The 25166-nt window shown below is 44.5% G+C and overlaps 2 pseudogenes across 2 annotated transcripts; both read right to left on the minus strand.

Annotated features, from left to right (window-relative positions):
• Positions 1 to 3260: 3260 nt before the first annotated feature.
• On the minus strand, positions 3261 to 4200 carry LOC308493329 (cilium assembly protein DZIP1-like; annotated as a pseudogene). Its single transcript has 2 exons — positions 4140 to 4200; positions 3261 to 3910 (listed from the first exon to the last, which is right to left on the minus strand). The product of its transcript is annotated as a cilium assembly protein DZIP1-like (transcript).
• Positions 4201 to 4273: 73 nt separating this feature from the next.
• Positions 4274 to 5776, minus strand: LOC308493330 (cilium assembly protein DZIP1-like; annotated as a pseudogene). The gene has a single exon. The product of its transcript is annotated as a cilium assembly protein DZIP1-like (transcript).
• Between the last annotated feature and the right edge of the window lie 19390 nt (positions 5777 to 25166).

The raw sequence follows: 25166 nt of genomic DNA on the forward strand, positions 1-25166 counted from the left end.
CAGTCTCCAACAGAATTGTCTGAGGTGATGGGAATGTTCTTTGTCTGCGCTGTATAATATGGCAGCCCCAGCCACCGTGGCTATTTAGCACTTGAAATGTGGTTAGTGAAACTAAGGAACTGAACTTTTAGTTTTATGTAATTTTAATAGTTTAAACTTTCACAGTCACATGTGATTACCAGCTCCTGAACTGGAAAGCATATCTGTTGCTTTTCGAATTTGATTTTGTCATTCCCTGATTATTTCATTCTGTCTGCCTTGTCACCCCAAACAGACTGTAAGACCCTGAATAATCTTGGTTCAGTAACATGTGGCACAGAGCTGGGCTATAAGTGGAATTACTAATTGATTTGATTATGATGCACAAGAAAGAACTCTGAGCTGGGAGTCAGGAGATCTGATTCTGATTTTGCTACTAACAAACTAGGTGACTTGGGGAAAAGTTATTAATTCACTGATTCATAATCATGGAATCAAAAATAATTGTTAGCAGGGTGCCAAATAATTTGTTACCAACTGTGTTAGGTTTCCCCGAAAAACAGAAAGAGAGGGATGGGGGTGGGGTTGGGGAGAGGGGGAGTGCGGAGGGACTTATTTGAAAGAATTGGCTCATATGACTTAGCTTACATGACTGTGGGGGCGGTGAGTCCAAAATCTGCAGAGCAGGCCAGCCGGCTAGAGACCCAGGGAAGAGCTGGCGTCTGCTCGCAGGATCTTCTTTGGGTGCCCTCAGTCTGTTTGTATTTAAGTCCTTCAACTGACTGAATGAGGCCCACCCACGTTTTGGAGGGGAATCTGCTTTTCTGAAAGCCTACTGATTTAAACATTCATCTCATCTGAACAAAATACCTTCACAGCCACATCTAAACCAAAATATCTAGGTACCTTGGCCGAGCCAAGTTGACAGATACCGTTCACCACACCAGTAACAGCTGAATTGTCGAAGTTTGCCAGTATATGGCTCATATCAGTAAATGCAAGGAGCTGTTCACCCCTTTGGCTCTGCATTTCCAGTACTTAAGTGAAAAGGAACAGAGTTGAGTCGGAGCAGGTTGGCTCTTGTATTGGAAAGGTCAGACAAGGAAATTGCACCTTGTATTGTGCAGATACTCTTGGGAGAACCCCTTGTTAGAACCTCGGGACCTGGGGGCCTCAGCCCCTTTCTGAGGACATTCTAATGCATTGGTCAACACTGTATACCAAATGCCCTCCTGGCCTAACAAAGGGGATCTCCCCGGGCTGGCACCATTCATAGACAAAGAAGGGGTGTCCACATGGTGACCTCACGTCCTGAACCAGTCAGACCTTTTCAGGGCGGGAGAGGAGGAGGGTGAATGTGGCGGATAGAAGGAACACAACCAGTGTTCGTAGTGTGCTGGACGACGCCTAGAAAAACGGGAAGGCACAAAGCGGTAGGAACGAGGACACGTAGAAATCAGCAGGGAAGAGGAGGACTAGAGAAAAATGATTAGAAAAGTCGCGTTGAGTCACTGTCACGATCAAGTGTTAGAGTTGTGAGTAGAGACCGTGGTGGTGGAAGCGACTTCATGGTAACCTGGTCACCATATTGCCTCCTAAGTGACGTAACGCTACCTGCTGTCCACTGCATACTTAAGTCCCCTGTGTCGGTACCTTCAGGGGACCTGTGGTCTCCCACCTTGAAGGAGCCTCAGTGCCTCTCTGTTCCCTTGCGTCCTCACAAAAGCTGATTTAACCGCTGAGTGAGTCAGGCTCTCTGGGCTCACTCATCTCAGCTGCAGCGCTTTGAGCTTGAGCTAGATCCCCTTCAACCTTCTCCTCCGCTGTGCTTTTTAACACAAGGTAGCATTGGGACAAAGTGGATGGTTCACACAGCAATGCTCTAAGAACATGAAAGGAGGAGGGGTCACCAGCCTAGAGTTTCCTTTCCTGGCTTTGTGGAGAGGTCACTGGCATCAGAACGCTGCCAGGGTCTCTGCCTGATCCCATGTCCGCCGGAAGCTCGGTTGCAGTGGAGCAGGAATGGCAGCTGGCCACTCGATCCTTTTGTGTCTCTGTGTCTGCACAGAGAACTCTTTCTAAAAATGAGGGTGCTTTCTTTTCAGTTATAAACATATTTATTGGAAGGAAACATCAGATGAGGAAAATAACATCACGGTCACTCCCTCTACCTAGAGATAGAGATTGTTAATCAATTTAAGTACTTTTTCCCTCTCTGTGTCCCTTCCATCCAACATTCTCTCATGACCATTTTTCTGTCATTAAATGTTTTATGAAAATTAGATTTCCATAGCTCCACAGTATTACATGGGTATACCAAAATTGAACTAATTCTCTGTTCCTGAAGTTTCCCCCACTTTTCACTATGTTAAATAATGACCTGAAGAGTATATATAAATCTTTATATACATCTCTGATACTTTTTGGATAAGCCAGTGAAATAATTTTGAACATTTATAAGGCATTTGACACCCACTGTAAACTACCCCCCTGGAAAAGCTGTACAAATTTCTGATGCTACCAGAAAACACTGTAAAGGCACCCCATTTCCTTACACCCAGATCAATATTGACAATTATCTTTTCCCCCCAAACTTTTGTCAAATATAGATTCTCATTTCAACTTGTATTTCTTTGATAATTAATGACATGATCCCGTTTTCATATTATTTTCATATATTTTTCTTTCATGAATCGTCTCGTTAAATCATTTGCCTATTTTCATATTGGTCTGCTTATCTTTTTCTGGTTGAATTTTTTAAATGCAAGAACAGTTTATATGAACTTTCTGACCATTGACAATGTCATTGGTAAGAATAGAACTAAATTAGTTTTGAGGCATTTTTAATATGAGTTTTATATTAACTTTATAATGAAACACTTCCAATGTGAAAACATACATAGGAAAGGTATTATAAAAGTTTTAATTCAAACTAAAACCTGCTATAATTTTTTAAAATTCACTTAAAAATCAATTGAAAAAAATACATTTCCACACAGAGTACCGTTCTGAAGAAAAAACTATTTATGACTTCAATGGTGTGTTATATGTAAGCAGAAGTCTGAAGCAACTTTATATGCTTCCAAATACTGTTGACAATTTCATTTTTCTCAAAACTTTATTAGGTGCCATTAAAAAGACCCTTGTTCTTTGAATCAGCTTCTTTGTTATTCTGGGAACTACTATAAGGCAGGGGCAGTAGAATCGTGCTGGCAGATGACTGAAAAACTGTGATACTGAAATCCTGTTGGCATCTGGGGTTCTGACATGTGGGACCACAGTTACACATGTGAAGAGTCACTCCATCAGTCACAGTTACCAAGCTGCTCCTCCGTGTGCTTGATTCATATGGAAGTCCTTCTCCTTTGGCGCTTTAAGATTTGATGCACCCCAGGCAGTTGGCACCTGAGTAGAATTTGATTCATTTTTTACAGGGGGAGATTCTTTCTGCTCTTTCTCAGTTTTTTCCCTCCAAAGGTTTTTCTTCCTCTCATGATGATATATATATGTCCCAGTCACCATCACTTTAGTTCTTCCTCTAATTCTCTTTTGAGGAACGCCTCAGCGACATTACACCCACCAACTGGCTTACTCACATTTCTGTGGTTTGAAACCGTCTTTTCAAATTTTACAGTTAATGTTTTAATGGAGGTTCCTGTGGCCTTGGGAGAAATATCGGAGTCTTGCATTTCACTCCCCTCAATCCAGTCTGTGTCACTTTTTTTTAAATTTTAATGTCTTATTTCCCTTTTCCTTTTTTTGTAATTTATTGGGGTAACAATTGTTAGTACAATGGGATTTATAGATGATGTCTGTGTCACTTTTGATGCTGTTCCAGCCAAAGCTACTCTTGCCTTTAGATGACGAGACAGGAAGTCTGGGGATGCGCATGGCTGGGTGGGGTCCTCATCGTCCCAACTCTTCCTCTGAACTAAAGGGAGAGGTAATAGTTGAAGACTTTCTGCGAAAACGATCTTCTGTGATATTTTTCTTAATTTTTGGAACCGATGTCGTATCAGTAAGAACAGGTCTTCGTCTAATCAGTTGTTTGCTTTGTGAGGAAACTATATTGCCTTAGGTATTGCTCCAGGTGAAAGGATATCCCCTTGAGAAGCATGGTACCTATCTGAAATCAGTATGTTCTCTCCTCGATTTTACACCTGAGCTGATGTTCAAGGAATTCTCGGATTTGCTGAACGTTAGGGATTTGCCTTTCTCCATCGTGTCTTGCTGATTCCATGGTTTTTAGCACTCTATTCGAGTGATCATTTGGGGAGTAGTGCATATATCTGCATTAATCCACAAGGTTTCTAATTTCCCCACCAGACTGCTCCAAGACTGTTCTTATTTCCTTAGTAAGAGGGGTTATTCTCAATGCTTTCCTTAAATGGATCTTGTTGTTATTTAATTTCTGTTCATTTTCCCTTCCGTGTGCCATTGTTAGACTGAACTTGACATCCAAAGTATGTGGGGCTGAGGCATTCGTAGGTACAACTGAGGCAGGTGGCTTCAGTTCCCAAGTTGGCCAGGTTAACGAGTTCCCTTTGGGTTTAATGGCACTGTTTAACGGTTGACTGGTAAACTCTTCAATCTGTTGTCCCTTAGTGACAGTCAGTTCATTCTGTTCCTGGAGTCTCTGCCTTAGCTCTTCTGTCCTTTTCTTAAACATTACATGCATTTAGATCGTCAATCATGGAGGTTCGAAGTTTCTCTGTATGTGATAGGAGCCGACCCTTCTCTTTCTTGTGTTTTTGAACTTGAGCTTTCCTGACTGTCAAGAACTTGCATCACATTTTGGAAATCCTGGGAATACTGAGAATGTTCTCTAAACTCACATGCATCTTTCAGTGTGCCTGTGTGGGACTTCTGGATTTCTGGCAATTGATATTCTAATGCCGAATTTTTTGAAGTTAATTCTTTAAACTCCTTCATAAACGTTTCCTTGACTATTTCCATTTCATCAACTAGTTTCTGCTTTTCTTCTTCCTTCCATCTATCACCTTCAGAAATTCTTCCTCTTTTGCATTCTGCATCTCATATCCCTTAGAGAATGTGCCATGCAGCCTCTAACTGAGACTTGGGAAGCTGCAGCGGCTCCTTCAACACCTGAATCTCATTCTGGAGCTTATCAGTCTGCGCCTTTTTCTTACACTCAGTGTGAGAACCCACATGGTGGCGGCGCTGACTTTGAGTATAGAAATCCGTGGTTCCAAAAGGCCTTGTCACAGAAATGGCCCTGGTAATAGCTGGCTTCTGTCCATCATCATCTGTGGGGTGGAGGTCATCTTCTTTCTGCGTTTACACCCTTCCTGAGTAACCTGCCCTCACCGGCAGCTTGGTGAGGACCTTTCGGCTCTGTGGGCAGCCCACCTGGCTCAGGTGCTTCTCCAGGTTATGCAGCTACGAGGTGAGGACCTCCTGCCAGCGCACAGGTACCAGGTGGTGAGCTGCCCGGTGGACAAGCTTCAGCAGCTCAGGGCCCACCCCGCCTGGCAGTGCAGGCACTCCTCACCCTCTAGCTTGCAGGTGACATTCATGACGTTCTCCTGCAGCGTGAGCACGTCCACGCTCTGCCACCTTGTCCAGGGCGATGGCGCTCAGCCGTGCCAGTTCATCAGACTCTCCAGGCGCAGTGTGAACTAGGAGAAGGGCAGGTGGCCTGATGTCTTGCTGGGACCCCGGGGGAGGGGGAAGGGACACAGGCCATGGTGAGCGCGCCCGCTGTGGACACTGTGGGGGCATCAGGACCCTCCAGGCTGCTGGCCAGCCCATAGCAGATGTGCTTCTGGAAGGGCATGCTTGGAAGCAAATCGGCCACCTCTGCCGGCATCGGAGGGGGCGGTCTCGTCTACCCAGGCCACCGCCCCCCATCCCTCTGGAGTGGCCGAAGGCCGGGTCCCTGGAGGCAGCTGCAGCCGTGGCGTCCAGGCCGTTGCTATGGCAGCGTGGGATGGGGTTCGGAGCAGAAACAAAGGGCGTCCCAGCCCCCCACTTCCACCCCACGTGGTCAGCGTGCACCCAGGACCCTTACAAACTCGTGCAGCAGCTGTATTCTGTTTTTAGACCTCATGTCTCTCATTCTTGGGGTCTTGGGGGAGAGGGGCTGCCTGTGGCTACCACAGAGATCAACGAGCTGAGGAAAAGCCAGACATTCCTCAGTCCACCCGCGAGTCCCAGCTTGGACCCATCATCAGGGAAACTTCCGTCCTTCCTGGCGGGTCTGTGGGCTGTGTGCTCCAGACACTGGGCTTCAGGGTCAGTGGGAGCAAGGCCCTGGCTTCTCTGGCTCACCGCTGTGTCCCCAACATCCTCTTTTTCTGGTTGATTTTAAGAGCTCTTTATGTGTGAAGGATGTTATCACTGGTCTGCGTAAGGGTAAAAAATACCCCAAATTTTCTCTGTTGCTATAAGAGAAAGAGACTTACCCTCCCTCTTTTTTTGAGAGCATTTCCTTGGAAATAACTAGTGCTTATTTATAAATCCTTCCTCTGCTTCTTTGATTTGCATGTAAATCTTTTTAGAAGCTAGGTAAGCCTCTTGCCAGCCTTACAACTCAAGATTACGTTTCTTATAAGGGCTTGGAGCCGTCTTTTTGAAATGCAAACATCAAGGAAGAGAGTGCCTCTAACTTCCAGTCTTGTGGGAGGTTAACCTGGGGTCCTTGCTCTCAACCTCCTGCTCGTCATAGAGACACAAGGAGAAGTTTTATTTTTCCTTCAGGTAAAGACAATTAACTAGCACAGATGGTATCCCAATCTCCAGGTGAATACTGAACAAATGGTGGCCTCAAGTCTTCTTATAAGAGGGCGAATGACCATGAATCTGAGAACCTGTCAGTGATGGGTGGCGTCTGCCGGGTTATATACAAAAGGTGGGGTTTCTTTCTGTCTTTGTAATGTCATTAGCATTTCATCTGTGATACGCCTGGCAGTCTGTTCTAATGCGAATTCAACAATAAACCTATCTTCGTACGTTTGAGGAGACGATTTCCTAGGATGGACTAGAGATTTTATTTAGATTTTTTTTCCAGCCATAAGGATATATGTTCCAAACAGGTTTTGCATTTCGGTGATTTCTATTTTTTTTAATGTATTATTGATGGGCAGATGTTTTATATTCGAGTCTATCAATCTTTTTTTCTTTATGGTTTCTTTCTCTGCTTTTATTCTCAGAAAGATCTTCCCATCCCGAGAATGAATACATATTCTCCATTACTTTTTTAGTTGTATTTTATAGTTTTAATGTTTTACGTTAAACACTCTAGGACATTAAGGATACATTTTGGTCTATGGCGGTATATATACTAATAGTATTGTGTTTCTCCCCAGCCCCATTCCCCCCCAAATCTGTTACCAATTATCAGACACATATTTAACGTCTTCAGTATGAAGATTATACCTGTGAAAATTGTACTTATCTGATGTGGTGATGTGGAAAACGGCAGCGGCATTAAAACATAGACTCAACTCAACTAAGTGACAAGAGAAATATTCTCAGATGTCCTAATTAAATTACAGCAGGTGGGAGAGTAGGAGGGAGACACGGGAGGTTATTCAGCTAACAGAGCTGCTGGCCGACAGCAACCCCAGACTGCTCGCTTTCCCGAATGTATGTTGGAACTTAGAATTAAGTTGCAGGTGGCTATTTCGCCATCATCTAGAGAGAACAGTGGACCACCAAATGCCGCCCTCCAGCTGACACGTGCCCTGTGTAGGCTGTTGCCCACAACCAATCCAAAAGCAGCAAACACTTTTTCCTTCTGGACTATGTACCTATCCCAGAACTTTCTCTGCTTCACCGTCTCCCACTCCCTTTATCTGCAGCCAATGTAAATTCTTTCAAAACAACTTACATCTTTCTAGACCCATTGTATAAAAAAAAAGCGGTGTCAGCCCCAGGATGGCAGACACGCCGTCTTCTCCACCCAGCCCTGCTGCTGGTGGTTTAGTCTGCACGCCCCACAACCTGGTCCTTTTCCTGGTTAGCGTATGGCTCCATAAACCCTTTCTTTCAGAAAAGCTTTTGGTCTCGAAGGTTATTGTTTAACATCAGACATCAGCTACCAAATGTGTAGCATTCTTGGGCCTCCTCCAGATTTTCTTTCTTTCTTTCTTTTTTTTTTAATGGACAGACTCACCTCTGCCACTATTTGTGTGAAATCAGGCAAATTCTTCACTTTTTTTGCACATCAACTTTCTCACCTGTAAAATGGGCGTGAACATATACTTCCCTCCTAGGATCACTGTAGGGATTAAATTAGTGAATACACACAGAGTTTAGAACAATGCCTGATACCCATAAGTGTGCAAAGAAATGTTAGCTAACACGATTACAATCACTCATTATCGATAAATATGTTTAATAATGGGGCATTTCTTTCCTTCTGGAAAAGCTGGTATTAAACCAGTGAGGGCTTTTACTGTCAACATCATGGGTGGCAGGCTGGTGCTCGCTATGCACGTGTTAATCCCTTGCCTGAGCTGCCATTTGCTCATCTGTTAACGACGTATTAGTCTGCTCAGGCTGCTGTACAAAGTACCACAAACTGCGTGGCTTAAAAAGTAGGAATGTATTGTTTCAGGTCTGGAGGTTAGGAGTCTGAAGTCAGGTGTTGGAGGGCCAGTTCCTTTTGAAGGCTGTGAGGAAGCATTTGTCCGGACTTCTCTCCTAGGCTCGTAGGTCTTCTTCACGTGGCATTCTCCTGCATGGCTGGCTGTGTCCACATCGCCCTCTGTCGTACTTTATCCGGGCCCACTAATGACCTCACTTTAACTTGATAACCTCTGTAAAGACCCTGTCTCCAAATAAGGTCGTATTCTGAGATACTGGCAGTTAGGGCTTCAACGTATGAATTTGGGGGGACGGAATTAAACCCCACACCACACGGTGAAGTGCTCTGTGTGTGCATGACAGCAGCTGGAGATGACCCTTGTCATCTGGAGCAGCCACTGCACAGCCATTTCCACAGCAGACAGTCCTGATGCCCAAAGAGAAAAGGCATCAGGGAGCAGAAGATTGGACACACCCACAATTCATTTTTGAAGAGGTTTCATTTTGATGGGAGGGAATGGCCTTCCTGGAGAAGCAATCATTTAAATTACGTTTCCTTCTTCACCTTGGCTTTCTAAATTTGTTAACTAAGGATAAAATCTCACACATATGGACTCGACCTAAAATTTAGAGGACATTAGAAACCTTTTGTGTTAAGACCCTTAGCATACCTTTATGTATCCAGGAAAATTGTCCAGTTCTAACATGACTGATGGGAAATCTGCGTGTCTGGGTAGATTTTACTCATTTTGATAACAGACTGTGCCTGAATCAATTTGTTAACATCAGAGCAAGGATGAATGGGAAGACAGTGCTATTGAGATTTTTTTTTTTACTCCAGGCAGCTGCAAATCACATAAAGATCTTCACAGTAATTATAGCCTGTGGAAATCTGCCTCAACAAAAATGCCATCAGTTCTACAGCACTTTGGTGTCTGCTCCACATGAATTATTAGGGAGCTTGTGTGGAGAATTAGTCGTGAGTATGGACAGAAAAAGAAAGAGCTGTAGGAAGAGAGCGGTCTGCAGGATGCTTTTTCTGCAGGAACTCTGCTCACAATCGTCCTTATCCTACACTTTCTCTTCCACCTGCCTGTCTCCCAGGCCTAATTTCAGAGGTTTATTGACAGCAGGAGAAGAGAAAGCAAATGGGAAGTTCATAGGATTGGGGCGAGCCATAGGGATAAAGGGAAAAAGTAGCCCAGGGGCACAATGGGAGGCAGATAAAGGTGTGAATAGCTGAGGGGACTGTGGCTTCATCTTTCTCGTTGTAAAAGCATTAGCACTGAAGGTGGTATGGCGTGGTTATTTTACTTGAAGTCAGACCTAGGTTGGAATCCTGCTCCTTCCCTTCATAGACTTTGAATAGTCACTCAACTTCTCTGAGCTCAGGAATGCGCAGTGGCCCCCTGCAGCGTTACTGGGGTGACTGGCACGTCCCAGCAGATGTGGGAGCAACCAGCAAATGCCCCACCTGAACTCGGGCTTCAGCCTCAGAAAGAAAGGAAATAAGTGAAACGGTCAATGCTGTGCTCCTTTTGTTGGGTAGACAGGGTTTGGTTTCCTTCAGAGATGCTGGAATGGGAGCAAACATCAAGGACCAGAGCAGAAACAGCAGAGTTAGGAAGTGGTTCTATCCAAGAGGCTGGATCAGGGGCTTATAACTACAGCTGCAAAGACATTTCCTCCTATTTATAATTGTCAGGAAGTGGATTCCTAGAGAAATTCTGAAGTAACGGATCGACAGCTAGTCAGCTATTTGAATGTTGTCGACAGAGGAAAAAGCTACACTAGAACTTATTCACCAACCAGACAGACTGTGGTTTCTTTAAAGAAGGATCTTGTTTTGCTGTCTCCACAGTTGCCTGGCAAAGAGGATTGTGAATGTAGGAGGTGATTATCCCGCATTGCATATGCTTCTGTGTAGACGTGGGTGGGCTGGGACTTAAAATTCTGCCATTCCCTTCTTCTTAGGGGCCCAGTAAATGGAAGAGGTGGGAGCCATTTGGGTGGCTGCTGGTATAGAAAATACAACCTCAGAATCATCTAACATTAAGCACTTTAAAGAGAAAAACACACACACACACTCTCTCTCCAACATACTGTATTTATTTCATGGTGGATTGCTTGCTTCCAAGTTTGTTCTTTATAATGTAACCTTTATTTCTCATTTTTAACTTTCTTTTCCCTGTGGGCAATTTATAGCTGACTTTGCTAATCACTGCATTGCAGGAGTACTTCATCCTGGTAGCGAGTACCCTGGGGGGGGGGTTGTTCATCTTTTTGTCTTAAATATTTCAAGTTCAAAAATGTGTTTTGAACGTATGCAGTGTTCAAAAGACTATCATTAATGGAGGCTGTAGGAGCAATTGAGTCACAGTTGATGCCCACGAGGGTATCAGACAGCTTTCCAGGTGGAAGGTTGGGTTCATTACAACATGGGGACAGGGAGTGTCTAGGAGGGTTTGCGTTACAATTGGAGGATGGGTAAATAAGACGTGGAAGTCATTCTAGACTGGGGGAGCAGACTGAGCAAACCCTGGAAGTGAGCGTGGTCGTGACTGGAACCATTTCAGCCACGTTGTTAATAAATGGTCATCTCTTTATATGCTGCGTTTCCACTTTGACAAATAGTCCTGTGTGGTGGCAAGGCTGTAGGGAGATATTTGGGGATGGGGGCCATTCACTGTCTTCTCAAATCACATCAGACTGCACAGGACCGGGAGCTGGCCAAGTGGAATGCAGACGGACCTTTACATGTGCTGTGTTCTCCCCAGCTACTTGACTTTTTTAAAAAAAGGCTATCAAATTCAGTTTCAATTTTTGTTTTTAAAAAGCTGAAATCAACCATGTAGAAAAAAGAATAAAACTTCATCTTGTGTAGGGGACTCCCCATGCTGATCAAATAACAAAATGCAGTGAACATGATGTGTACAGTTACAAAGTTATGCAAATGTAAAACACATTCATTACCATACTCTGTCCCCAGCTATGGCTAGCCCTGCAGCCCTTTAGGGAAGATTTCTGCACTGGCCTGGCCCTGAAACAAGTATATACTGGAGACGTCTGCGGTACTCAGTCCAGGTCCCAGGGCTCTGAGGGGCCACTCCTTTTACACAAACTGGGGTAATGTCTGTAAGAGTTAGGGGGGTCTTCTCAGTTCAGAGGCTCTCCCATCCCAGGACAGACAAGAGGGAATAGGAAGACGACATCCTGGTGGCAGGAAGACAAAGCTGGAGTCGTCAGTGGAATGAGATGGGGAAGGAGAGGAAGCAAAAACAATTTGAGTGTTCTCCTTGCAACCCAAATCCTCAGCATTGTACCTCACATGGGAAATATGTATTTTCCCAGTCTGTAGTTCCCACACCCAAATGTGATGTGTTATTGCCAAAACCACGTGATTCATTGTCAGCAATATCTATACACATGTGAGCTGGAATAGAAAAATGTGGAATCATTTTAGATTTCAGTGAGGATAATAAGATAGCCCTTCTTTCTCTCTTATTTTCATATAGAACAATATATTCCATTTCACTCTTTTTATTGCTTCAGATTCAGATGGAACAGGTCAGTAGGTCAATGAATGTCATTTCCTCATTGGCCTAAAATCACAAAGTGAGTACAGATTTCAGCTTCCAGGCACAAGAATGCACTGAATTTCATAGCATTAAGCATCCGATAATATCATAGACAGATAAGACAATACGTTTCCTTACAAGAAATTATTAACATTCCTTTTCATCCCTTTTCAACAATTTTCTTTGGCTTTATTTTTGCTTTAAAATTTTAATCTAAGTGGACGTTACTATACATGCAGTGATGTGAGGTTAACCAGAAATTTGTACCACGTTCACCTGCCTTAGATGGTGAGGGCTGCAAAAGACCTTGAAGACTTATTAGTCCCACCTCCTCTCACTTTCCAGAGTATCTGATGCCTGGAGAGAAGGGGCCTGGCCCAAGGTCCCAACTAGAGGAGGGCACGTGTCATGCTGGTGTGAGCTGAGAGCAGAGAGGAGGCCTCAAGAGACACAAGTGGGGACAAGTATTTTCAGGGTGTTGTCAGTGGAGGGGATGAGGAATGGTTGGTAAGGGAGGGACGCAAAATGGGCTGTGATTTTTCATATGGGGGAGACGTTGGTTTGTTTCATGCTGAGGAAAGGAGGTGACAGAGGGAGGAACTGAAGACCTGGGAGGAAGCTGGCCACAGAGAATGCTGGAGGCCATGGGTTTGGAGCAGGTGGGGATGGGTTTGCCGTGAAGGTCGGACAGTGGCACCTCTTCTTTAGATACAAAGAGACAAATTGCTTGCTGAGCAGAATAGAGCAGAAATAAAACCCGAGGGCACACAAGGTCAGCACTGAAAATAAATCAGCGGCAGCCAGCTCCAAGTCTGTGGTCCAAAAGCCAGTCACAGGGCATTGGGAGGACACAGAGCGCCAAATGGGGTAGGTGCTCAAAGCCACAGTCTATAGAAGGGCGTAAACATACGGAAGCCACAGCTAGCGAGGAGCTGGGGCTGGGGACATAGAAATAGGATTAGGAGACAATTGCAAGAAGGATCCAGCTAATTCTGTCAAATAGCGTTTCTTTTTTTGTTTTGTTAACATTTTTTTTCAATTACAGTTGATGTATAATCTTATATTAGTTTCAGGTGTACAACACAGTGGTTAGACGTTTATATAACACATGACTGCTCACCTTGATAAATCTAATACCCACCCAGCACCATACATAGTTTTTACCATATTACTGACTATTCCCTGTGCTGTACTTTACATCCCCATGACTATTTTGTAACAACCAATTTGTACTTCTCAATCCCTTTATCTTTTCGCCCAGCCCCCAACTCCCATCCCATCTGGCAATCATCCAAATGTTCTCTGTATCTCTAAGTCTGTTTCTGTTTTGTTTGTTTATTTTGTTCTTTAGATTCCACATGTAAGTAACATCATACGGCATTTGTCTATCTCTGTCTGACTTACCCACTCAGCACAGTACCCGCTAGGTCCATCCGTCTTGTTGCGGAGGGCGAGACTTCATTCTTGTCTATGGCTGAGGAAATAGCGTTTTCCTTACATGGGATCTGAGTTTGTTCTGGGAGAACTACACTTACCGAGCACCGACTATATGCCAGGACCACGCTATGAAGTACGTTCTCCCACCAGCCCCTCTTCCAGTGAGGGAGCTTAGGCACATGGGGCTAGGTCACCGTCATCGGCAGGGCTGGCCATGAGCCCAAGCCTGGTCTGACTCCAGAGCCTCAAACCTCACATGGCCCTGCCTCCTGGGTCGACCAGGGTGATTGACCCAGGTTTGTGAAGTTAACCAGGATTTATGGCAGGGAGAGAGAAGACAAGATCAACGTGTAGATAACCTCAGCTTCTGGAGGCTACAGAAGCCTCAGCCTGGACAGTCAGGGGCACAGGCACCTCCTTCTCCCATGGGCAGGAGGTAAAACAGAGCTTGTTTTACAGTACAGGTTTCCTTATTATGCAGGTCTGGGAAGGCCAACCATGCAGGAGACAACTGTCATTGAAAAGATAGTTGTTACAGTTCACAAGCCGAGGGGCCAGGCCATCCCATGTGAGTGGAGGGCACATGGGAAGCACCGGGGTCCATCAGGGGGCAGAGGGACAGGGAGGGCTGTGCCAAGAGCCCTTTTCTGTGGTGTCTTCAGGAAGGAACAGGCGAGGCAGCATCAACTGGCTTGGGATTGGCTCTTTTGAATATTTCAGGGCTCTGGGGCATGGGGGCTGTCCTGGGTCTGATACCTGGCCCTGGGTGATTGGGGCAGGTGGACATGGCCTGGAGTGAGAGCCCAGACAGGACGCGGTTGGATGGGTTGGCTTGTATTGGACAAGTGTGCTGCGGGCTAGTTGTGTACTATCTCTAGGAATTGGCTATCCCTCGGAGAGGCTGTCCCTCCAGGGTCAGCAAGGCTCAGAAGAGAAAGCATCAGAGCTATGGAAAGAAAAGGCATGATAAATACAGACCTGCATTACCACACAGTCCCGCCTCACCCAGGGAGAGTAAGTGACGTGTCTGTTGAGCATTTGGAAGAAATCTGGGCCTATTTTTACGTCCTCCTCTTTCCTCTTGGCTGGAACCTGACTTTAGAGAGTGTGTCTTATTCTCTGTCAGTGCTGTGGGAAGCTGAGTCGCAGAAGCCTGGCTCCAGTGGTGGAGGGCGGCAGTGGCCTGGCACTGCCTCTACCTGGATAGGGAAATAATGTCCGATTCTGCAACCAAGTATGAGGAAGTCCTCTTGCCTGCAGATCTAAGCTGATTCATCAACACCAACTTAGTAAAAAGTCACTAATGCTTGGTGACATTTCTCAGTTGGTTCAGAACTCTACTGATGAAAAGACACGTGATAATACTGCGTCCTCCCTAGGAACTTACAAGGGTAACAACTGCAACAATCGGATAACCATTATTGATCCTGAAAACCACCCAATAAACTGGCTGGGACTCCAAATACCCTTTCCCCAAATCACAACTCAAAGAATCCTGGCTGTCATTTAACTCTGCTAAAGTTTTGTTGTCGTGCCTTTTCTTTATGAACAGGTGACACATTTCCCTGGGAACACACAGCGTCACATTCCAAAAGGACCCTTTTTGTCGCTCATCAGTTAATCTTGGCAGAATTCAAATCTCTGGTTCATTAGAGTGAACACACATTATGGTGAGTTTCTCACCGAAGACAACCCGGGAGTGATCAGCAGTGACCTGATCCTTCTCTTCCTTCAAGAATCTAATGGCTAACTACAAATCCTGAAGTCTTCTCCATCATTCCTTCCAGGCAGCTGCTGTGTTTTCTGAAATGGAACTCAGTGTACCTTCCCTGACATGCCACAGTTGCCACGAGATGTGGATTTCTCAATTCCGATGGAAAAGAAAAGAGGAAGAGAAAAGGGAAGATTGTGATTAGTTTACTCACTACATTTTGTTTTTCATAAAGTGATAAATTAACCCAGTTTTTGAGACAGATTTACACATAATAATATATATATATATTTAAGTGTACATTTTGATGTATTTTGACAAATGTAAAACAAAGTATAAAATTTTTCCATTGGCCTTTACAGTCAGTCGTCCCTGGCCCCAACACACACACGCACACACACACACACACACACACACACACACACATACACACACACAACCATTCCTCTGATTTCTGTCACCATAGTTTAATTTTGCTTGTTCTAGAACTTCATATAAATAAAATAAGTGTGTACTGTTTTGTGTAAGACTACTTTAATCAAACATTGATTTTTTTTGATTGATTGATGTTATTGTGTATATCAGTAATCAATTCCTTTTTATCGAGGAGTAGCATTTCATTGTGTGGACACACGAGGTGTGACAATGAAGTTCGCGAACTTGTTAGAACGATGTTGCTAAATTTTTTTGGTATCAGAGGGATTATTCATTATGAATTTGTACCAACTGGGCAAACAGTCAACCAAGTTTACTATTTGGAAGTGTTGAAAAGGCTGAGTGAAAAAGTTAGATGACCTGAACTTTTCACCAACAATTCATGGCTCTTGCATCACGACAATGCACCAGCTCACACGGCATTGTCTGTGAGGGAGTTTTTAGCCAGTAAACAAATAACTGTATTGGAACACGCTCCCTACTCACCTGATATGGTCCCCAATGGCTTCTTTCTTTACCCAAAGATAAAGGAAATATTGAAGGGAAGATATTTTGATGACATTTAGGACATCAAAGGTAATACGACGACAGCTCTGATGGCCATTCCAGAAAAAGAGTTCCAAAATTGCTTTGAAGGGTGGACTAAGCCCTGGCATCAGTGCATAGCTTCCCAAGGGGAGGACTTCGAAGGTGACCTAGTGATATTCAGCAGTGAGGCATGGAGCACTTTTTCTAGGATGAGTTCACGAACCTGATTGTCAGACCTTTGTATAATTTTAGGGTCTATTTCTTTATCTTCAGTTTTCAGCAGGATGACTGAGATGAACCCAGCTATGGAACTGTTTGTCTATATTCTGCTTGAGGTTTCCTAGGATTCTTAATATGTGGGTCACTGTTTTGGTCAAATTTGGAAAAATGAAATCAGCCAATATCTCCTGAAATATTTTTGTTTTTTCTAGTCTCTCTCCACTCCTTTTGGGACTCGAAATATTCATAAATTAGATTGATTGGTGTTGTTCCTCTGGTCATTAATGTTCTGTTCATTTTTTCCCAATCTTTTTCTTTTTGGGCGTCAGTTTTGTCCAATTTGCTAATAAATGATTGATTTCAAATAGTACATTTTTCAATTAGGATTTCCATTTTTTTGGTCAATATCCAAACATTTTCATCTCTGCATCCACTGTAGATTTTTCAATAGATTTAGCTTAAAGTCATTATCTGCTAATTCAAAAAAATGTAAAGCATTTGTGGATCTGTTTAGATAAACTACGTTTTCTCTTGCCCATTAAACACATTTTTCTATTTCTTTATGTTTATAGGATTTTTTTATTATATACAGGCAGAACTCAGATATTGCAGCGTTGGTTCCAGACCACCGCAACAAAGCAAATATTGTAATAAAACGAGTCACAAATGTTTTGGTTTCCCAGTGCCTGTAAAAGCTATGTTTATATTATACGGTAGTCTGTTAAGTGTGTAATAGCACTATGTCTAAAAAAATGGTCATGCCTTAATTAAAAATATTTTATTGCTGAAAAATGCTGACCATCATCTGAGCCTTTAGCAAGTCGTAATCTTTTTGCTGGTGGAGGGTCTTGCCTTGTATTGATGAAAACACAGTTTCTGTGAAGTGCAATAAAGTGAAATGCAGTAAAATGGGGTGTGTCTGTCTTAGAAATTGTGGATCATGTATTATAGAGATGGCATTCTGTTACTTTCTTATGTAAAGTATTGCATTTTGGGTTAGCAGACAGTTAAATCACTAATGCTCACCTTAAACTTGTAAAGGCTTTGTTTTAGGTTCGTTTTTTTTGGACAAATTGATTTCAGTTTTGTCACTGCTCCCCTAGTCCTGGGGAGTCTTCACTCCTAAGACGTAGTCTTTTCAGGTCAGTGGAAAGCCCAAGATGTTACCAAGTCTTATCTTGCACTCCAAATTCTCTTCCCTCTGATGGGGATCAGCTGACATCTCGGCTAAGCTGTTCCAGACTTCTGCGTCTTCTCTTCCCTTTGGCTCCTTGAGTTAGTACACTTAGACCCGCTCAAGCAGGCTCCCTGACTTGGGGCCTGTCCTCAGGAGCCCATGCGCTTCAGAAGGCTTTCTCCAACATTCCAGGTCCTTTCCCAGTGCCTGGAGTGACAGTGAGCTGCAGTGCTGTCTTGGAGAAGTACGTCACGCGTAGGCTGAAACCTCCATGGACCCAGGTCTCCATTTCTGTTTGAAGGGACACTCTCGGAGTCCCTACCATACAGTGAATTGACCAGATTCCAAAAAGAAGCTAGGCTTGCATCTGGGGAGCCGCCCTGGGCCCTTTGGTCAGGAGAATGGTCTGGAGAGCAGATCACGCCCACTGACTGGAGCAGTAATTCCTTTGTGAGACAGCTTTATTGGAGCCAATAGAAAGGTGCTGACACAGCTAAAATCCCTCACGCTGTGGCAGTGTCCCTTGGATTCCAGTCCAGGCCACCTCGTTGCACTTCCTGGAGAGAATAAGTGGCTTTGTTCTGCATCACTGTCACCACCGTCAGCAGTGAAGAGGACATTATTTCTCCCTCCATCGTTCAGGGCACGTGTAAGATTCTGTGCTTTTGACTTCCTCTATTCCTTTCTTTGGCTGCCCTCAGCTTCACCCTGCCTCAGACACGTTCACAGGAGTCGGAATTTTTCCTCTGATCTGCCAGTGTCTAGGGTGTTCAAAGAGCAGCGTTTTATCTGCTCGGAATTACCTGACCTTAGTCTTCTAACCTCCCTGGAGCTTCTGAAGTAGGCAGAGCCTCACAAGCCTGGCCAACCGTCTCCCCACCCCCAACTCTGATGCACGTTCTCCAAGTCCGTGATGATGAGGGTAAGTCAGGGGCCATCTCAGATAATGGGGTGAAGAGGAAGGAAAAGTCCGTATTTGGTCTCAGGTACAGGCGAAAGCTCTAGACCCTGTTTAACTGGAGAAGCCCCATATTGAAGGTATGGGTGGCAGATCAGAACGTCTACCATGTGTATTGATAAAGTGGCACCTCATTTCTTATTTGGCAATAATTGTTCCCTCAGCCAAGACGTACAGAAGGAAAAGGAAATAATATACGTATGTAGGATTCTGGTCCCCACACTCCTCCCTGCATCCCTAACAATTATTACCATTCAACAGGCTACAGTATCTATTCATTTTAATTATCTGAGAAAGTTAAAACAGTGGGGGTGATTTTGTCCTCCAGAGGACGCTTGGCGATGTCTGGAGACATTTTCAGTTGTCGTGACTGGGGGGTGCTACCAGTAGGCATCTAGTGGGCAAGGAACAGAGATGCTGTTAAACATCCTGAAATGAACAGCTCGCCCCACAACAAGGAATTCCTTGGTCCCTAAATGTCATTAGTGCTGACATGGAGAAACCCAGAGTTAAATGAATCAAAAGCCGATTGTCATTTTTGACTTTGTAAAGAAAATTTAACAGTCATCCTTTCCCAAAACGTTTGAAAAGAGGATTTCAAAAATAGAGTGGTATATTTTTAACAGCAATGAAGTAAAGCAAAGGGAACATAAGGGCAGAAGAAAGAAGATAAAATATTCTGGACTGTGCTTAGTACATAAAATATACACTGAGCCCTTTGGTATACTTTCTACAATCAAGCCCCAGGTGTGTCTCTTAGTTGTGTCGCTGTGCCCTCCTCACAATCTGTTTCCAGGCTGGTAACAAGGCCACTGTGATGTCAGCAACCACAGTGAGCTCTGTGTTGGGGGGTTAATATGTAAAATAAATTAATTTAAATACGTGAAAGGAAAAGAAAAAGCTGCCAGTGATTCCATTTGGACTTTTAAAATACCAAATGGAGAGTTAGAAGTAAAGTTTCTTTTGTTATCGTTCTCACCACCATTATATATACCAGTAAGATAATGAATTTGATATTTGGTTGTTTAACTAGTAATCTGAAGTATTTTTTTATGTACAATATAGGTATTTATCCCCAGAGGAAACCACGAAAGGTTTCCCTCACTACCCTGTGTTTCTAGTGAGCTTAAATTTGCAACCCCCTTAATACATTCAATACATTATTCAAAATTGTATTTCTTAGATTTGGGAGAAGGATGTGCAGGACAGAATCAATAGGAACTGTATCTGAAATACCAGTAACTGCATGATAAATCTCAAAGTGTTCGGCCACTCAGTAATTACAGGCCAGAGCCAAAACAATCTCTGAAAATATTCATGCACAGAAAACGCGCTGAGAACACGGGGCTCGGTTTCCTCCCGTTATTCCCCATGTGGTCCTTGTCTCCAGAGCTTCCACACAGACTGTAACAGCTGATGCGATGACTTACTCCCGACGCCCTGCTGCCAGGTCGGGGCTGAGCCTGGGAAAAACGTCATGACCGGCCATGAGCTGGGGGCCACCGCCTGTGGCCCCTTCCCTCAGCACGCCATCCTTCCACGGGATTCGACCTAAGTTTTCCAAGCTGAATTCTGAAAGGGTTTCTAACTAGGGGAGGACAAGCAGAAAAACAGTGAAAACAACACACGTCCATCCTGTGCCTGGGGACCGCCTGCCTGGGGCAGAGAAGGAGCCGATGACTCCAAGCCTGTGGTTACCAGGAAGGCCATATCCAGAGCTGTGAGGTCACCCAGCTTGGCCACTGGGGGTTCCCACGCTCATCCCCTCTTCCTGTGCTGCGTACCCCTTAGTGCTCCCTACAGTCCCACCCCCACAGCACTCAGCACCCACCTCACGCTGCAGACGTTCCCCTGTGCTTTTCCCACCTCCTGCCTCACGCATCATGCTGCGTGTCAGTGATCTGCTAACCAGGTGTAGGGGACTGAATTTTAATGGGCTGCCTCTGGAGTAACCGAGCTCTGACCCATAGAAGGGACCCTGTAATCATGACCTAAGTTAGGGAAAGGGTTGGGGGGGAAAGCTGCCTTCAGACACGTCCAGAGAATGTCGCCGTCTCGGTCACTGGAACAGGAGCTGAGTGGATGAGCAGGACAGGCAGCGTATCTTCAGGCCCCACATCTTCAGATCTCCTGAAGTGCTGGAGGTTTTCAGATACACTGTACTGAGCTCTAAACGTAAGTAAATGTGTCTCATCCCGAATTTCATAAACTGGTGAAATACCTTGCCTAACTAGCTTCGCCAATTCTCTCATAATGGGTGATCACAGCGATGGGACCCGAAATGGCCGGAAGCACGTTCTGAGATGGTGTGGTGGGCACAAAATCAGCCCCCAAATGCCCACATCCCTCTCCCCAGAACCTGTCATCTGTTAGGTGACGTGGGAAAGGGGAATTAAGGTTGCAGATGCAGCTAAAGTTTAAATCAGCTGACCTTAAACTCGAGACATGGATCCTAGATTACCTGAGTGGGGCCGTGCCATCACAAAGGTCCATAAAACGGGAAGAGGGAGGTGTAGGGATGGGAGGTGTGCCCTGAGAAGGACTCAGCTTGCCGTGACTGGCTTTGATGATGGAGGAAGGGATCGTGGGCCAAGGAATGTGGTCATTTCCAGTAGTTGGAAGAGGCAAAGGAAGGGATTTCCCCGAACAGCTTCCAGAAAGAGTGTTGCTTGTTTTTCACCTTGATTTTCACCCCGTGAGACCCATGTCAGACTTCTGACCTCTAGAACTGTAAGCTAATAAATTGGTATTATTGGAGCCATTAGATTGGTGGCAGTTTGTTACCCCAGCAAGAGGAAACTAATACAGATGGGATGTTGGAGCAAATCCTTCTGCGTAGGAACCATGGCTGTCTGAAGCTCAGGGCCGGTGAAGGGTACACCAGCTCCCTGAGATGGTCACTTGCAAGCTCAGAAATGTTTCTTTACTGTGTTTGTTTCTTTCCACACCCCCGGCAACGTCTTGGTTTGAGCCACCATCACATTTTGCTGAAACTCTTTCAGCAGCTGTCTAAATAGCCTCCCTGCTTCCAGGTTTGCTCATTCACTACCAGGCCGCACACTTCAGAAGGGGCTCTTTTGAAACCTAAATCACTGCCCTGGATAAGTGGCTTCAGAGATGGCCACTGCCCACAGGTGGTCCCCAGAAGACTCTCCTCTGTAGTCTCACCTCTGAGTATTAGAGCCAAGAATGAAAATTAAGGCCCAAGGGCAATATGTGTAAATGTTATGAATCAATGTAACACACTGGTAAACAGAGTGTATTTTGTTCTTCTGCCTTAGAAATCAAAGGCAGGTTCAGATTTAGAATTCTCAAACCCTGAGAGCCAGAATGTGTCTGCCTGGGGAGAGCTGGTACCCAGGCCCAGGGCCCTGACCTGCACCCAACCCCCTTCTCTCCTTACTCCTGGTTTTCTCCTATACCACAAGGGACCATGCCAACCCCACCTTTAAACTCCTTCCAGACCCTAGCCAGGAGCCACCCCTGGGCCACCCATCATGCCCACAAAGTCTGTGCTGTAAAAATGGGTCTGACCTTGGAAGTGGACCCAGGGACGAGGCCACCCAAGCCATGCTAGCTGACTCAGGGCCAGTGGCAAGGGCTTCTGGGATCCTGTTTCCCAGACCATGGTCTAGAAGGTGAGGCAGCGGGTCCCAGGTGGACACCCTGCAGGTTCCCCTCCTGCCGGGTGCAGGAGGCCAGAGCAGGATGTTCTGATGTGTGAGGACCAGGAAAGGGGCTGCCTTCCAGGGCACGGTTTCTTCACCTCGTCACTCCCCTCCTCACATCTGTGTGCGGTAACACCAAAGTGCTTGTCGGGTTGTGTACATTTAATATGCTGTTTTCTCCTCTGTGCTTTTGTTCGTGCAACACCCATTTGGGGGATATAAAGCAATAGATTGTTCATCTCTTTAAGCTGTATTTTCTAATTTCTGTATTCCTCAACTTCTGGGCACGGCAAGCTATCAGTTAATTCTTGGCAGTTGATTACTTGACTCGATATTGTGACCTGAAAATGGAGTGCAGTAATTAAATTAAAAAATTGAAAAGATCATGTTTTTTCATTAACAACTGGTAGAAACATCAGGCAGAATATAATCCACTCAAGAGTCAGCTGCTTTCCCATCAGATACGGAAGTCACATTAGAAAGTGACAAAATAGAGACATGTGGTTCTGGACCAAGAATAGACATTCAGGTCGGTGGAGTGGAATTAAACAGGAACAGAAGGTCTGTCCTGGCAGCAGCGTCTCCGCAGTGACCAGGCCGCTGTTAAAAGTGCTGTCATTGCTTGAATGAAGTGTCAGCAATGTCATGACCTAGCCGCTGAGGGGGAGTTGGAGTCCAGTTGCTCATTCCCATCGGGGGATCCCCTTGCAGCATTCACCTTGGTTTGTATTCAGGAAGACAGCATTTCCTTCCTTCCAAAAAGCGTGACATCTAACCAGGCCTTGTCTCCAAAGCTAAAACACAAAACAAAGAACACCATGAAACCCTGCTGGATTTAAAGATGCAGATTGAACCTGCCCTGTTCACCTGGAGAATCCTGGGTGGACGATGCCCCCAACCCCTGCTCCAGGAGGAAAGGGTACGGGGAGATCAGCGACAGACCTTCCTGCAAACTCCTTCAGCTTTTAGAGAACGGATCGTTACATTCTGAAGGAGGCAGTGAGGGCTTAACAAGTGCACAGCACGTTTTATAAAATATCACAGGAGACAGAGGTGGCTGGAAGAAACACCTGCAATGCAGAAAGAATTCCAGTGGGTGAAATTGCAATACTTAAATGGGGAGATGGCTAGAAGGGTAATCATGGGAGTGGATGAAAACTGCCATGCTATATAGACATAAGTCTCTGCATTTACATACCAGCTTCACCACTTAACCATTGGCACATCCTTGGGTGAGTTGGAGAAATGTTTTGAGTTTCAGGATTCCTGTCTTTAAAAACGTGCGTGTTCATTGGTGTCAGTATCATAATTGGATACGAAATGAAAATGGACTAAGTAATAATTGAGCCGAAGTTTAGGACAATTTATGAAGAACTTGCGCATATATTATCTCATGCGGGAAGTCACCGCACCTTACCTTTGTTTCTAGAGGTTCATCAATTCAAAGCATGAAAGAAACTGGATGGAAATGAGTGGTGTGGGCTCAAGTAGAGAAAAGCAGTAGCTTAAAAACAGTACTCTTGAGGGAAGAGATACCTTGTCCATTTTGCACATTGTGTACATTTCCTCTTATCTGGCAATTTGATTATCCCCAACATTTATGGAGTAAGTCAAATTCACACACTTAAAATCAAAGAATCATAAAAGTGAAAGAAAAGCTTTTTGACTGCGTTGGCCCATTATTTCATTTTTGAGTTTTCTGGTCTCTTTTCTCTCTGCTTTATGTTCTGTTGCCTTGGTAGTGAGATAAGATTTATAGAAATGTGAATAATTCCCCATTATACCCTGAGAACATACAGTGCTTCCATATCACCACCTTATATCTATGCGAGAGGAAGGTTTGTGAGCTTAGCAGTTCCTACCAGGTGACTGCAACTTCAGTGGCAGTGGTGAGGCATGTTCTTTCCCTATTTGTTCCCTAAAGCAGAGTGTATTTACAATTTTAAATCTCCTCTGTTTCTCTGCTACAGGAAAATAAAAGCTGCTCAGACTCTGTGGCTGATGCACGTGAGCTCCAGGATAAATATCAGGGACAGAGCTAGTCAGAGTCGTCTCCGAGCTGGAGCTCCTCATTAATGTGTCACATTTCCCTCTTTGGGACATTGGGAAATTGCCCCTCCCTAGCCTTGTGACTTACGAAAGTCATGTGACCTCTTTGCACCTCACTTTCTCCATTTGTAAACTGGTAATGATACTTAAATCATGTGACTGCTGTGAGGATTATGGGAAACTGGCATGTAGGTAGAAGCCATCACTGTCACCAGGCCTTTTGCTTTCACACTGCATTTTCATGTTTCCTTTGTTTTCAAAACGTGGCGTAGTTTACATAAAACAAAACATACAGGTGTTCAGACTGGTGAGGTTTGACAATTGCGTATAATTTTATAACCACTGTGTAAAAGACTATAATGTTTCTATCACCGCAAAAGCATCCTTGGTGCCTTCTCCGGTTAACGGTCCCCGTTCCCAGTGGCAACTGTTTCTGACTCTATTAGTATCAATTATTTTTGCCTACCTTCGATGGTATATCAGTGACATTATATGTGATCTACTCTTTTTCATCCGCCTTCTTTTACTCAATATAATGGGTTTGAGATTTAGCATCTACATTGTTGCATATACCCTATTTACCCCAAAATAAGACCTAGCCCGACAATCAGCTCTAATGCATCTTTTGGAGCCAAAATTAATATAAGACCTGGTCTCATCACATCACATCACATCACATCACATCACGTCTTAGAGTAAAATAAGCCCGGATCTTATATTAATTTTTGATCCAAAAGATGCATTGGAGTTGATTGTCTGACGTCTTATTTTTTTGGGAAACATGGTATAAAGAGATGAGAAGATTTTTGATGCTGAGCATGAATATATGTTTAGCTGTTTTCCTGTTGACAGACGTTGGGGTTATTTCCATTTGGAG

This window comes from Rhinolophus hipposideros (genome assembly GCF_964194185.1).
Source record: "Rhinolophus hipposideros genome assembly, chromosome: 26".
NCBI classification, from domain to species: Eukaryota; Metazoa; Chordata; class Mammalia; order Chiroptera; family Rhinolophidae; genus Rhinolophus; species Rhinolophus hipposideros.